The sequence below is a fragment of the Phaseolus vulgaris genome, chromosome 2 (genome assembly GCF_000499845.2).
Source record: "Phaseolus vulgaris cultivar G19833 chromosome 2, P. vulgaris v2.0, whole genome shotgun sequence".
Lineage (NCBI taxonomy): Eukaryota > Viridiplantae > Streptophyta > Magnoliopsida > Fabales > Fabaceae > Phaseolus > Phaseolus vulgaris.
In genome coordinates, this window is record NC_023758.2 from 9,270,619 (window position 1) to 9,286,303 (window position 15,685).

The 15,685-nt window shown below is 31.9% G+C and overlaps 1 long non-coding RNA gene across 2 annotated transcripts; it reads right to left on the reverse strand.

Moving 5' to 3' along the window:
* Nucleotides 1–10,093: 10,093 nt before the first annotated feature.
* Nucleotides 10,094–15,655, reverse strand: LOC137810602 (uncharacterized). 2 transcript variants are annotated; one of them, XR_011080935.1, is made up of 2 exons: nucleotides 13,660–15,655; nucleotides 10,094–13,535 (listed from the first exon to the last, which is right to left on the reverse strand). It is a non-coding gene; the product is annotated as an uncharacterized lncRNA (long non-coding RNA). The 2 variants fall into 2 exon arrangements; XR_011080934.1 differs by having other exon boundaries at nucleotides 10,094–13,540.
* Nucleotides 15,656–15,685: the final 30 nt, after the last annotated feature.

Genomic DNA, 15,685 nt, shown 5'->3' on the forward strand with positions numbered 1-15,685 from the left:
AGCCTATCACAACCATAAAATTGGAGTCAAAACCTTTTGTTGTCCTAGGAAGTTCTAATATAAATCTATGCTTATGTCTTCCCATGGGCACTTGCAAAAGGTGAAGGAGCATAGAGTTCATGAGACATTGCCTTAGAGTTAGTTTTAAAATAAGAAATGCATCTAGGGTAATGTCTTTGAACATCTTTCCTCATGGGTGACCAAAAGAATTTTCCTTTTAAAAGCTCTAGAGTTTTATCAACTCTAAATTGGCCCATGAGTTCTCCTTCATGAAGAATTTCTTTTTTATGTGTGAAGGTAGTCTCGTTGGTACGACCATTGAGCATGGAAATTTTAACACTTTGCAATGGTCGTCTCAATAAGACATGACAAGTTTCTTTAGGCACTACTCACATAAAATTTATCTTTGTAGTGCCTATAGATAACTTGACCTTCACTTGTTGGTGATATCTTAGCACATATTCAAAATAATCTACTACATTTTTATCTATGCAATCCTCCTTTAAGGATTCTTTTTTCACTATGCTTGCAAGGGGTGTTGTAAGATATTCCTCATTCTTTGTAGATCCCTCTTCTTCTTTTTCAAACAACCCCTCACTTGACTTTTCTATTTCTTTCTTCTTTTTTTCTCATTTTCTTCACTCTCACTAGTTTCTTTTTCTTGGCTAATATGTTAGCATTGTTCCTTAAGATCATAGATCTTTCATTGGAACAATGAGATGCTAATTGACTCCTTACCAAGATATTCTAAACATTGAATTATCTAGTGTGAGTGTGTGAGATATGCTCGGCTAGGTTTTGGGAAAGTTTTAGAGATGTTTCTTTTATATGTTCTTCCCCTCTTTGGAACTCATCCTTGTCATAAGATACAGAGTATGAACTTTGTTTTTGACTTGATTGTTTTCTCAAAATTTGTTTTTCAACTTTAATGCTAAGTTGAATCAAGTCATTTAAATCTCTATAAGTAAAAGTTCAACTTTGTTTCTTATCTCAAGTTTGAGACCACTTAAAAACCTAGATATGGTGGTATGGTTGTCTTCGTTAATCCTTGCCCTTTTTATATATATCGCCATCTTTTGCCAATATTCTTCTACACTTAGATTTTTTTGATGAAGTCCTTGGAGTTTGTCCATTGACTTCCTTTGTAGGATGAGGGAATATGGCGACATCTCAAGGCTCCCCTAAGGTCATTCCAATATGTAATGGGAGGGTCCTGTGGAGATGTCTCTCTCTTTTTAGGGCAATCCACCAATTCATAGCATTTCCTTGAAAACTTAAGATGGCTAAGGGTACCTTCTTCCTCACTTACTCTATGGCAAGCAAACAATTGTTCTACCTTCATTTCCCAATCTAGATAGGTTTCTACATTTTCTTTCCCATGGAAATAAGGTAGATCTATCCTAACCTCCTTAGTGCTTTCTTGTTCTTTTCTTTCTCTTCTAGTTCTCCTAGGGTGTGGTTGATAATATTCATTTATCCTAAGACTTTCTTCCCCAAAAGATTCATGATTGTGAGAACTAGATGCATGTGAATATATTTTTTTAGATTTTGAGAGTTTTCATCCTTTTCTTTAGCCATTTTCAACTCTTTGATTTGTGCCTTATTTCCAATTGTCTATATGAGAATGATTGAAAGTCCTTGGCTAATTGTTTTAAAAGAGTTTTAATGGACTTTATATCACTTTCACTAGATTTAGAAGAGTGAGTTGACATGACTAAAGCTTTGTGTTTAAAAGTATTTTACCTCAAGAAAGAAAAGGAAAGTAATGAAGGTAGCTTTCTAGGAAAGAGAGGTGGATCACTAGGATCTCTTAAGTACCAAGTCTTTCCTTGCCCAAAACCTATGCCTCAAGACTTTAACACATTCTTTTTCTAAGTAATTTACTTATATCACAATTAGGAATGAAAAGTCCAATTTTTATGCAAAGGAAAACAATGCAAAGCAATTAAACAATGCAAATCAAGTTTGACAATACAAAACAAGTAATTAAAGTAAAGCAATTAACTAAGCACAAATTAAAGATTGCTAACTGGCAAAGCTTTAAACTAGACGATTCCTAAGGTGAGGGTCTAGACACTTGGAGCCATGGAAGACACACTCACCGTCTACACGTAATAATCCACTAATTAATCAAGGTTGAATGTAATTACAACTCAAAGAATACAAAGAAATTGAATTACACAAAATAAAATTCAGATTTCCTAAACTATGCACTCCTTGGCTTGTGGTTGATCTTCCTTGATGTGTTCTACAAAGTGTATTATTTGTATTTGTATTTGTATTTGCTGCGGCTCCTTGCCTTAACCTCTTATGTTAGCCAATTAAAATCTTCAAAACAGTACCTACTAAGTAGGGATTGACTCACCACAAGGTTAAATTCCACTTAACAAGCACCAATTTGAATTTGTTCACACCAATTTAGAGGTCAAGGAATGAAAGCAAAGAACAATTCAAATTTAAAATTAGGACAACAGCAATGGATTTGATTTATAGGACACAACTAGAAGGAATATTGAATAAATTGGACAAGCAATAAAAATAGGCACTCAACAAAAAGGTAGCACACAATTAGAACCTAGAGAATGGCACTAGAATTGATTAGAAAAACCAAAATCGTACTACTGGAATTTTTTAGGTCCAAAAGCGTGACTTATAAAATTTATGCTGAGCTGGCTATTTGAAACTTGATTCTGAAATTTGAACCACAAACGATTCAAGGTCTTAGCAAACTTTGGCGCTGGAATCACACCAAAACTATGCACCAAATAATTGTGATAATTTTTCAAAATTCTTGTCCAACTACCGTATATTTTGGCACTAGGATGCACACTTTTTTGTTTTATTTATCATTTTTTCTCTATTTTGTCTTTTGATCTGATTATTTTTTTCTTGATTTTCTAATACATAAAACTGTATAGATCCAGATTTTCATAATTTTTCTTCAACGTATTTGAAATTCATAACAAAAAGAACCCAGCACAGAATTTGAAAAAAACAGAGTAATCCTAATTCTAAAATTTAAAAACAAAATGAAGAACTTCAAAAACACAATGGAGTGAATGTATATGAACTTGTATGGATCTAACATACAATATGAACTCAAACTAAAATAAAAAATTCACCAAAGGATCAACAAACACAGAATTATAGATCTGGACTCAAATCAAATCAAGAAACCAAATTATCAACAAAATCAGCACTACATGGATTTGATGACAAATTATGAGAAACGTGACTTAGACAAAACACAATTGGATTCAGAAATTAAAATGACTCAAGACACATAATATGAACCGATTAGAATTGCAATTAAGACTCAAACAAACTAAAAAACAAAACAGCAACACAATTCTATATAGATTCCTACACAAATGTGAAAATTAGAAGCTCAAGAACAATTTGAACACAATGCACCGATTGAATTTCTTCAAACAACACCTAAATCAAATTAAAATGCAAAAAACAACAAGACAACATGAAGAATTGAAGAACAACACGGAAACAAGAAGAACACAAACATTAAATGAAAGAAGACACTTAGCTCTTGTAGAACCATAACTCATGATACCAAATGATGGATTTGTGCCTTCATATTTTCGGAATTGTTGATGAGTTGCGGAAGCTACACGGATTGGAGATGGAACAAGGTCCTCCTAAGAGTGGTGGTGATCTTGAAGGTGCATGATAGGTAGGATTTGAGAAGTGGTGAGGCCAACTCTACTTGGAAAGGGCGAATTTGTGAAGATTAAAAGCCTAACCTAGGAGGTTTTGGGCAAAAAGTGATATTGGCATAATTTTGGCAGCAATTCACTCATGTATTAATCTTACAAAATGAGATCCAAGCACCTCAATTTATAGTGTTTAGAGGACTGGAAATTCAAAAGAAAGTGGAGGAAATTCAAATGAATTCCCTCCCAAAAGTGGAGCTTAAATAAGCACATGGGGAGGGGTGTGTCTAGTTTGTATGCTCACCCCCTCCATGGGCTTTCTAGACAGGCCTTGGTAAATTTAGAGGTTTTTAGAAACTCTAAGTTTACTTAGGTTGGTGTTTTTAGGTGTCAAAATTAATTCTAGAAAATTACAAATAAAGTTCCTATGCTATTTTGACAAGAAATTAAAGTCTACTCTACACTAGAGTTTATGACATGTAGAATGCGTCCTCTTGACCCTTTTTGACCATAACTTTAGTGGTTGCCTCAATTTGACATTTTGGTGGCCTTTCAATGGATTGGTATTGGGGCCTCTTCCATCATCCCATTTCAATTTGGCTCTAGTTTTTAAAACAAGATTTTGTAATAGTTAAAAGCACCCAAGTTTTTGTAACAGTTTAAAACAAGATTTTAGTGAAAATATTTTTTTTAGTTATTATTAAAAAATAATAATTTTCTGATATGATTTGGATACATGTTTTCTGAAAATATAAGATTTGTGGATAGGTAATAAGATTTGTCTTGACATGGTGGTGGTGATGCATTATTAGATTCAGAGTTGCTTAACATCCTTTTTTTTTTCCTGTATACAAAAGTTAATGTTGTGAAAAATGGCTTGGTCATTGACCTAGTTGAGGAACTAAGCCAATGTGTCAATGATCGGGTCACTAATTGAATGTATGCCCAGTACTAAAAAAAGTAAAAGGTATATTATATATGCCTATCATATTTGAAAAATTCCAACTTAAACTTAATTTTTTTATAATTATAAAGTATCAGTAAATGAAATAACAAATAAAGATCAAGACAATGTAATTTTAGAGTTAAAATTTCAAAACATCATCAAAGGAAAGTAACTAATATCCAAAATAAAGTTCTTACTAACAATGAAAATTCATAAATAAAAAGTGAGAAACATAATTTCGTAATCTTACTAGTTCATCGATTAACTTTGCTACCATAGACCTCCCCTAATGCATATGCATTTCAACCTCTTTTTCTCCCTTTGCATTTTCCACATTCAATGCCAAAGCAGAGTCAAAATTTGTGGGAATACAAGGATGCAAAACCTTGACAAAGTATTTTTTACATTATCTTTGTTATGAAGGAATTTTTTAGGAATTAGATATTGATCTAATCTATAACAGTATGATTATAGTTTGTTTGATATATAAGATTAAACATTACATGTTTAATTATTTGATTTCAATTTCAATTTCGTAATTTCATTCAATCTTTCATTATTAATCTTAATAAAATAAAATATGCATTATAATATATTAATACAAACATCATTCGTCACCTACTTTTCAACTTCTAATGTCTTTTTGGTTTTGTTTTTCTTCCCTGAATAAAAAAGACTCAAACAAAATGATTATGGCTGTGAAGTCACAGTTAGTACATAATTGACATTTTAAAATCATGTAAGATAAACACCAATAAACTGTTATTTCTTTCTAAGTTAAAATAAATCATCAAACCACTTTCCTAAGTTGCAAATGCCTTCACCTAATCCCTGGAGAACCGAATTTACAAATTACAACAATTACAAAACAAAAACATGATTTAACTGAATATCCCAATTTCCCTTTCCTTAAATTTCTGTCCCAGATTTTCAGCAACTAAAGAAACTATTTCCTATATAAAACAAAGAGTACAATGAAGTCAGGCAATAAGCTTAAAGTCCAAAACACGAAACAACCAATTTCTAAAGACATCACAAAATTCAATCGAAGATTCTTAATATTGTTCTCGTAGATTCCTAGAGATTGTAGAAGAGGGAATATAGTGTGAGAACAGAATCTAAGGTTTTAAAATGGGGAAGATACACATTAAATAAGTTATGCGAAGCTTCGAAGAGCAAACACAAAAATAAAGGACAAAAGGTGAGAATGGAACACGATTTGAAAATTATGATGATAGACTTAAAGAGGTTGACCTCCTTATGAGGTAGAGAAACACTCATTGTCAGAGAGTGTGTTGCCCATATAGAAATGATTGGAAAAAGTTAAAGAGAGAGAAAAAAAAATTACGAATTCATTCTCCTAGCAAACTATTTGCTCAAATTAAAAAAAATTAAATAATTTTTGGAAAAGTATGAATGTGCATATTTATTTAAATTAATTCATAAAACTTTTAATTTAAATAATATTTTGAATTTATTATTATTAATTTAATTTAATGTTTAAATAAAATTAAAAGGTTAAAATACTATTTGAAAAGTAATTTTTAAATTGATATTAATTATTTTAATATTATACTAAATTAACAAATTAGTAAATTTATTGATATTAATTTAAAATATTTTATAAATTAAAATTAAAAATTAATTTTATAAAATTTAGTTACTCCAAAATTAGTATCTAAATTCAAATAATAATAATTTAAAATTTAAGTATCTAATAATATGATGATTAGAAATTAAAAAATTAGTTTATAATTTTATTATTTTTATAGACAAAAAATTAGTCTCTAAAATAGATTAAAAGTGACTTAAAAAAATGTTTCTAATTATATTTTAACAAGAGACTTAAAAAAATTGTCTCTAATTTTTTTATTTCTTAGTTATAAAAAATATAGTATTTAATTATATTATAATTTTTATTAATAATATATATTTTTTAGATATTAATAATTTTTATTGTATAAAATAGTATCTAAATTTGTTATTATAGTAACTATTTTTTTCTCTAAATTAATTATTATTAAATTATTTTCTTGTGGTATTAATTTGGTTAAACAACCCTAATAATAACACTTTAGTTAATTCACTTGTTTAATAGGTTTTTTTACCACATTAATAATAAAATAATTAATTACTAAAAAAATAAAAAATACAGAGTTTTGTCCAGATAAGTCATTGGTAAGAAAAAAAAAACTTTTTATATGATTGAACACGGATGTCTTTACAAAAAGATGTCTCCTTCTGAAAAAAAAAATGTAGTTACTACTTAGTGCTTTTCTGGATACATAAAAAAGATAAAAAGAATGTATATTGTAAGTGGCGAGAATTGTTTTACATTTAAATAAGTAAATGTTTTTTTTTTATTTTGGGGTCTTCTAAAGAGTTACATAAAAATATTTGAACTGAAACTAAATTAATATTTAAATAAATCGAGTTATATGAAAAAAATGATAATTATTTAAAAAATAATAATTTGGTTAAGTTGACTTGTACCATAATGCAATAATGCACTTCTCGTGTTATGCGTTTTATCTACTCTTATGTGTTATTATTTTAATATAGTTATACAATTTTTAATGTATAGATAAAAAAGGTAAAAGTGTAATTAAAAGAAATTATATTATCTTTAAATTTTAAAATAACATAAAAAGAAACAAAATTTCTTCAAACGTTTATTATATAAAATAAAAAATATATAGAAATAGAAATAGAGGAAGCAATATTTATAATCATTACGCAATTGATAAAAATAGTAGGTGAATGGATAAAGTCGATGAAAGAAAAGAAAGAAAGACTTTTCTTAAGTAATTTATTTATTTTGGTAATTTAAAATGTTACTTCCCACTGCCCACCAACCTATGCGTCAGCGCCACCTTATCCAGTAGTCCCAAACCCTCTCAGCGCCCCCACTCAATTAAGAAAAGGAAACTTTCTACACCCCTAATTCTTTTATTTATATATTATAAATTAATTTTATTTTTAGTTGATATTAGATTTTCAACATATTTTTAGATTAATACATTAATATTTTGTATATAGGATTAAATATTTATGAGTCATCCAAAAATAAGACCGATAATTGTAGATAAATTGATAGCAATTTAATAATGGATAACATAATAACTTCAACAAATCTTGTTAGGTTAGATTCTGATATCACATTAAAAGACTATTTTAAACTTAAGTTATCTATACAAAATTAATTTTGTGAGGTGAGAATTGTCAATTAACCTTATTTATAATCAATGTGAGATCTTGGATAGATAAAAGCAATTGGTTGATGAGGAAAACAATACCATGAAATATGTAGTGTGAGCGTGTTGGGTAGCACAAACACGTATAATTTACCAATGTTCTTCATTTTTTCAACTTTGAAGAACATAATCAACGAAATTATGCATGTGTTGGCCAACATCTCTATTATAAGATTTATGACTAAGTTTATAACTTTAATATTCCGTATCTTTTTATTAAAATTTATATACTACTCTTTGTATTGGCTCAAACTTCAAACAATGTTCATTATGTTAAACCAAGTGGTGTTCAAGCTTTGAAGAATCCGAACCCTTTGAAGGATGTTGAAGCCTTGGCTGTGCTTGCTGTTGCTGAGCTGTTTTAGTTAGGATCTGGGGTAGATTGTGTATTGTAATCCACCTCTTGATTGAATCCAAAGCATAGGCATTCTCAATCTTTTTGAAAGAAAAATGTTTTTCAAACTAAGTTCGAAACAACCGATTGTTTTGTCAAAACAACCGATTGTTTTGTCAAAACAACCGATTGTTTATACTTAGATGTTTTTAGAAAAGATTGAAAATTGTTTTTCAAATGGTTAAGCTGTTAAAACCAAAACAAACGATTGATTCGAGGAAACAACCGATTGTTTGGTTTGGTACCATAACAGAAAAACTGTTTTATCTTTGACTGAGTTTTAAATGATTTAACTGCTTACGCTCCAGTCTTTAAATGCTTTGACCAATCCTTTAAATGCAATTAATAGTTTGTTAAGATTTGATAACAAACAACATCTTTGAATAAATTTAGAAAAACAGATTTGAGTAACAAGTTTTTTTAATAGAGATTTTGAGTTTTTCAAAGAGTTGAGATTGCTTAGAGATTGTGATTGATCAAAGTGTGTGGAATAGGATTCTGCTTGTATTGATTTCAGATTATCTTCTGTAACAAGTGTAATCCTTGTACTCTGTTGAACAAGTTTCTTTTGTGTGTTTGCTGAGATTTGTTGTGTGTTCTTGAGGGGATCAAGATAAGAAATCTTAGTGTTGGTGTGTTGGCCAAGAGAAGTGTGTGTCTTGAGGGGATCAAGGTCACTTTCTTGGTTGTGGTGTAAGTGATCAAGGTGTGGTTGCTTAGTGGATTTCCTCAGTGGTTTCTGAGAAGACTGGATGTAGCTCTGGGTTCAGAGTGAACCAGTATAAACATCTATGTGCAATCTCTCTATCATTAATCTCGTTTAATTCAGTTTTGTTTTTGTTTGCTGGTATAAACAACCGATTGTTTCTGCGAAACAACCGGTTGTTTTTCTGGTATTGTTGTTTTTACTTGCTGTTTTGGCAAACTGGATTCCTTATCAATTGTTTCTTGAAATAATTTCATTCTTGACTTAAAAGTTTGCGAAAACCCTCTTTAAACAATTCACCCCCTCTAGTTTAAAGCCATCCATTCTAACAATTGGCATCAAGAGCTTGGTTCTTGAAAGTTATTCAAGTTGATCCCAAAACTGTTTTTAAAATGGGTGATAGACTACCTTTTGGGGAAGGTGCTTCAATCAATAGACCACCTCTGTTTTGTGGTTTGAACTACCAGTTTTGGAAAGTAAGAATGAAAATATTTATGGAATCTCTTGACAAAGGAATTTGGGATGCAATTGAAAATGGTCCTTTTGTCCCAAAGTTTGAAAAAGATGGATTTGTCATTGAAAAGCCTTGGTCTCAATGGACTGATTCAGAAAGCAAGAAGGCCAAATTCGATTGCATTGCCAAAAATATAATAACCTCTGCTTTAAATTCTGATGAGTTTTTCAGGGTCTCTCAATGCAAATCATCAAAAGAAATGTGGGACACCTTGGAAGTCACTCATGAAGGTACAAATGTGGTAAAGAGAGCTAGGAAGCATACTCTAATCCAAGAGTATGAGATGTTTAGAATGCTTAAAGGTGAAACAATTGCTGAGGTGCAAAAAAGATTCACTCACATCATCAATCATCTCATGAGCCTTGACAAGACCTTTGAAAAGTGATGGAAAAACGATCTTCTTCTAGTAATGATCTTTGTAATTTCTTCTTTGGATGAATGATGAAGGAGATATGATGAGCGGAGGCATTAAAGAAACTCAAGAGGAGTTTCCATGGATTGAAGTGGAGTAGGAATTTGTAAGAGTGAGAGGTGAGGCCAACTCACTAGGAAAGAGTCTAGGCTAAGTCTTGAAGGAGACTAACCTAGGGAGAACTTAAGAACAAGTAGAATGGCCAAAATTAGGCAACATTTCATTACTAATTCCAAGTTAAAGAAATACATGTATAAGAGACTCCTATTTATAGGATAAAGTCTCTCAAAAACTCTCAAATGAGAGTGTGACAAGTGTCACCACCTTATTGGTGCAAATCCTCTCCATTAAGAAGAAGACATGTGGAGACTCATGTCTTCCTTGCCTACATTTCTATTTGACCCCTCTTTTACTATTTTACACATTACTTTGTTTTCTATTTACATCTTTCTCTACTTTGGCCCAAAATACAAGGCCCAAAACTTCCTAACTACTCTATACAATTTTTACAAGGCTAAGAAGAAGAAAAAGACTTTACAAACTCTTCATTAAAGCTCGATCTTCGTCTATCTTCTTGGCCGAAAGTTTTGAGGCTGGACGGTTTCCATCATCCCCTCCCTCTTGAAAAGGATCTGTCCTCAGATCTGAATGATGCTCAATGACAGCAACCTCTGTTTATTTGATGGTTTCCTCCTGGGTCAAATGTCAATCTGCAATAAACATCAAACAAACATGAGATAAATTTCCTTTTTAGAAGAAAATTAAAAGAAAAGAAAACTAAACAAAAATAAGTCCCCTTTTCTTTAAAATTCTTTTTAAAGAAAAACATAAGGCCCATTTCAAAAAATATTTTGTTCACATTGTGTTGTTTATTGCCCAAGCTAGGCAACAACATCACAAAGTGTTGTTTTTGATATTTTTGTGAAGAAGAATGAGCATTATATAATTGAAAAGAAGAGTTCAAAGTATTGCAATCCCCCTTTAAGGATTCTTTCTCAACCATGCTTTCAGGGGGTGTCATAAAAGACTCTTCTTCTTTGTGGGTTTCCTCCTCTTCTTCCTTTTCAATCAAACATTCTTCTGTATTTTCTGTGGAGGAAATATTTATATCTATATTTGGTTCAGCTCCAAACATAGATTTTTCTTCAAGCACATCCTCACAAGGGTTTTCTAGAGAAGATAAAATGTTATCGATATCTGATTCAACTCGAAAAAAAGAGTTTTTTGTACTTTCCTTTTTCTCATTCTCTTCTTTCTTTCTGACAAGAGCTTGGAATTTTTCTCTAAACTCCTTTTCTCTTCTAACATATTCTTTTTCTCTGTATATAAAATTTCTTCCTTTTTCTACAAGCTCTTTCATTTCTTCTCTAAGCTTTTTCTTTTTCACATATGAAGGTGGAACAAACTTTCTTCTCATACACATCTTCAATTCATCCCAATTCAATATTTCTGATTTTCTACCAATTCTAACATCGGCTTCCCTTTGTATCCACCAAGACCTAGCATATTCTTGAAAACTTAGAGTAGCCATGGAAAATTTTCTAAATTCATCCAATTGATGTTTTTCAAAGATTTTGATCAACTTTTGTTTCCCATTCTAAATATGCTTCAACATTTTTATTTCCATCAAAGTAAGGAATGTATACTTCAGACTCAGTAGAATAATATAAACTTCTAGGCTCAAAACACATCCCTTCCTTTTTATTATAATGAGGATTATAAATCTTTCTACTATGACAAGAAGTATTCATAGACATATTAAGCTTTGTATTTAAAAGATTTTTCACAAGAAGGAAAGTGAGTTTAGCACACAAGGTAAATTCCCAGGAAAGAGAGGTGGGTCACAATGGACACTCTTAAGTACCAAGTCTTTCCTAGCCAGAACTTATCCCAATGCACTTCACAAATCTCCTTCCAATGAAAACTTCTTCAACACAAACAAAGAGTTTTCTAAAGAAAGAAACTAAAAGAAAGCTTTTAAAATCTAAGAATTTAAATTGCAAAAATTTAAACTAGACGACTCCTAATGGTGAGGCTTGTAGGCACTTGTGAACCTTCAAGACACACTCACCGTCTAAAGCGTGTATCTAATAAGAAAATTAAAGAAAACTTGTAGGAGATGGAAGAACACCAAAGGCTCTTCCAAGACACCTAAAGTAAAGATAATGGCCAAATTACAAAACTATTGAAATCACACAAAATTTTTTAAAAAATAATCTTCAAAGTTCTCTTCTCTTTTCTCACAAGTGTTTCTCTCCAAGCCTTTACTTGTTTGTCCTCCAAAGGTGAGTACCCCTTGCAAAGTCCTTTGCCTTCTCTTAGGATGCTACCTAGAAGTTAGCTCAATTCTCACAAAGAACAAATTCAAGGTATATTCCACTTCAAGAGGTCAATAATAAAAGCAATAAAAGCTCAATTTGAAGAGTGAAACTCAAAGGAGATGAGAGATGACAAACACAAAGATTATCCATAAAATCAAGACAAGCAAGAAATTAAAGGTTTTCAAGAAAGTAAGCACTCAAAAGAAGCACCTAAAGATTGGCACTAGAATTGGATTAAAAAAAGAAAAACAAAGAATGATGAAAATTCTTAGTAGACCATGAAATCCAAAATGTTGCTGCCCAATGTAGCTTGGTCCAAAGAACTCAATTCTCGCGGGTCCCGCGCTAAGGAACTCCAATTGCCAAATTTCTCACCAAAATTTACGCTCCCTCATTATTCAACAAATTCCAATTTGCTTTCACTGATTCTACTTTAATTTCTTCAATTAATTGCACACCTTGCTAGTACTTGATTCACCTGCACCTTCGGCACACCATTTCTCATCAAATTCTTCAAATTTACGGACCCCACAATTCACTGCATCAGCTTCAATCAATTTGTAATTCACAAATTGAATTCAAATGTAGACATTTTTTTTTTTTATTTAATTAAAATCTGCACCAAAATGATCAACAATTTCAAGCAATCAAATCTGAATCAGAACAGCTAGTATGAAGACCTACGTTTCTCAATTACAATTTCAAAATTCACCAACAGCTTCACTTTGCCAATTTCACAAGCTAAACCGGAAAATTCTGCATCAAGACTTGCACCAGTAAAATTCTTGCTTCAACAAAATTGAACCAATTTAGTTTACGCACTTTGCTTTCTCTATCTCACTTTTCTTGCATTCAATGAGGCAATTTTAATTAAATCTCTGGATCAATACACCAACCAATTATGCACCGGAATTTTACTCAATTAAGCATTGCATCGTAAACACCAATTATGAACCAAATGATGCAAACAATTCAAGTCATCATACTACATCACAACATCGTGATCAATTCATAAACAGTTTCAATGCACAAAATTATACCACCAAATTACACTAATCAAAAGATTAAAATTGTGCAGCTGCGAACTATTCAACAATATACACCAATTATGTGCAGGATTTTGTACCAAAATAGCCAAACCATAAAACTTCTGCACCCAAATCTACATCAAAACAATTACTACACTGTTAAATCAATTGCCAATAACTTGTTTATGTTGAATTAGTTGTTGGTCCAATTGAATCACCACAGGAAATCCTTCAATCCAGTATAGAACACCAAGTGTTTGATGGAATGCCTATTCCAACTACTCAACACAAACTACACTGAATCAAAATTACACCGTCTCAGATCAACCACTCCACTACTCAACTTCTCTTATTTCGAAGATTAACAGAACAGAAAAATTGTAATTAAAATTGCACGTAAATGTAATTGAACGCACCTCTTCAATTCACAGAAACTGAATGCCACTGGACTTCGCTACACCTTCAACTCACACAATTCTAATTCATGCTTATTGAACAAACACCTTGGCTGCAATGAATCAATTCATACGAAACACTACAGTTCCTTTTTGGTTAGTGCTCGCTGAATCTCAAATTCTCCAGCAAATCGCTTCAAATCGATCGTCTTCTCCGTTAACCGGTTTCGCCGGAAAACTGAAACTCCTCTGTTACTGATTCTTCCAGCAACGCACCAAATCTCAAGCAAATTATGATTTCGGCGGTTCAAATCTCCTTACCGCAATATCTCATTCAGTGTTCTCCAATCACTTGATTTAAAAATCGTTCCAGAGAATGAAGAATGTAGATGAAAACGCACCGGAAACTCACAGTTTCAACGATTTAGGTCGCCGGAAAACACAACTCCTCGCTGATTTAGGTCACTGGAAACCGCAAAAACCTCTGTCCACTGATTATGTTCGCCGGAAGCCGCAAAACCTCCTTACACCAATTTCGTTTGCCAAAAATCGCAAAACACCTCCGTTCGTGATTCCTCCAACACCACACCGCTTCAATTAGATTTCACACCGAACAAATTCTTCGTCAAACTTATGTTTCTCACCTTCGCACCAAACTCAGCTCACACGTTTTCAAAATCACATCAAGAATGAAGAACAAGATGAACGGATTGAAAACGCATATGAACGTGAACGTGCAACAGATTTTCGTGAAATTTTGACAATACAAACGGATTCGGAACTGCTATTCGCACCACAGATCCAATGAGATCTCACAAACAAGTCCAAACTCTTCTTCACACCTGGAAATTTCTTTTAGAACCACGAACAATTTTCGGAAAATTTTTCGAGAATTTTCGAAAATGAATTTTGAGAGAGTAATAATGGAAACCTAACTCAAAGAAAATTGCTAATGATCTAGTAGCAATTTATGAACTCAAAAATGAAAATCAAAAGCACTCAAGAGCTCTAATCTATGAAGAAATTTGAAAAAAAAACTTCAAAAAGTTCAACTAATGGAGTTTATGACAAATTTTGACTAAACATGACTCTAGACAAAACATATATGATTATAAAATCAAAATGACTCAATTATATGAAAATTTCACCGAACAAATTTGAAGAAAACTCAAAAAATTCAAAAGTACACATGAACATGAACACAAGAACACCTAAAAGCACATACATGAAGGTTCAAGTAAGAACAATTAATTTGAACCGAACAAAAAGACAAAAAAACACAAAATCAATCGGTAAACATTCAAGACAATCAAGAACATTATGAACAACACGGAATTTAGAAAAAAATAGAAGAAGATCTTACAACCATAGCTCTGATACCAAATGATGGAAAAACGATCTTCTTCTAGTAATGATCTTTGTAATTTCTTCTTTGGATGAATGATGAAGGAGATATGATGAGCGGAAGCATTAAAGAAACTCAAGAGGAGTTTCCATGGATTGAAGTGGAGTAGGAATTTGTAAGAGTGAGAGGTGAGGCCAACTCACTAGGAAAGAGTCTAGGCTAAGTCTTGAAGGAGACTAACCTAGGGAGAACTTAAGAACAAGTAGAATGGCCAAAATTAGGCAACATTTCATTACTAATTCCAAGTTAAAGAAATACATGTATAAGAGACTCCTATTTATAGGATAAAGTCTCTCAAAAACTCTCAAATGAGAGTGTGACAAGTGTCACCACCTTATTGGTGCAAATCCTCTCCATTAAGAAGAAGACATGTGGAGACTCATGTCTTCCTTGCCTACATTTCTATTTGGACCCCTCTTTTACTATTTTACACATTACTTTGTTTTCTATTTACATCTTTCTCTACTTTGGCCCAAAATACAAGGCCCAAAACTTCCTAACTACTCTATACAATTTTTACAAGGCTAAGAAGAAGAAAAAGACTTTACAAACTCTTCATTAAAGCTCGATCTTCGTCTATCTTCTTGGCCGAAAGTTTTGAGGCTGGACGGTTTCCATAAAAAAGGAAGAGCTGAACATCAA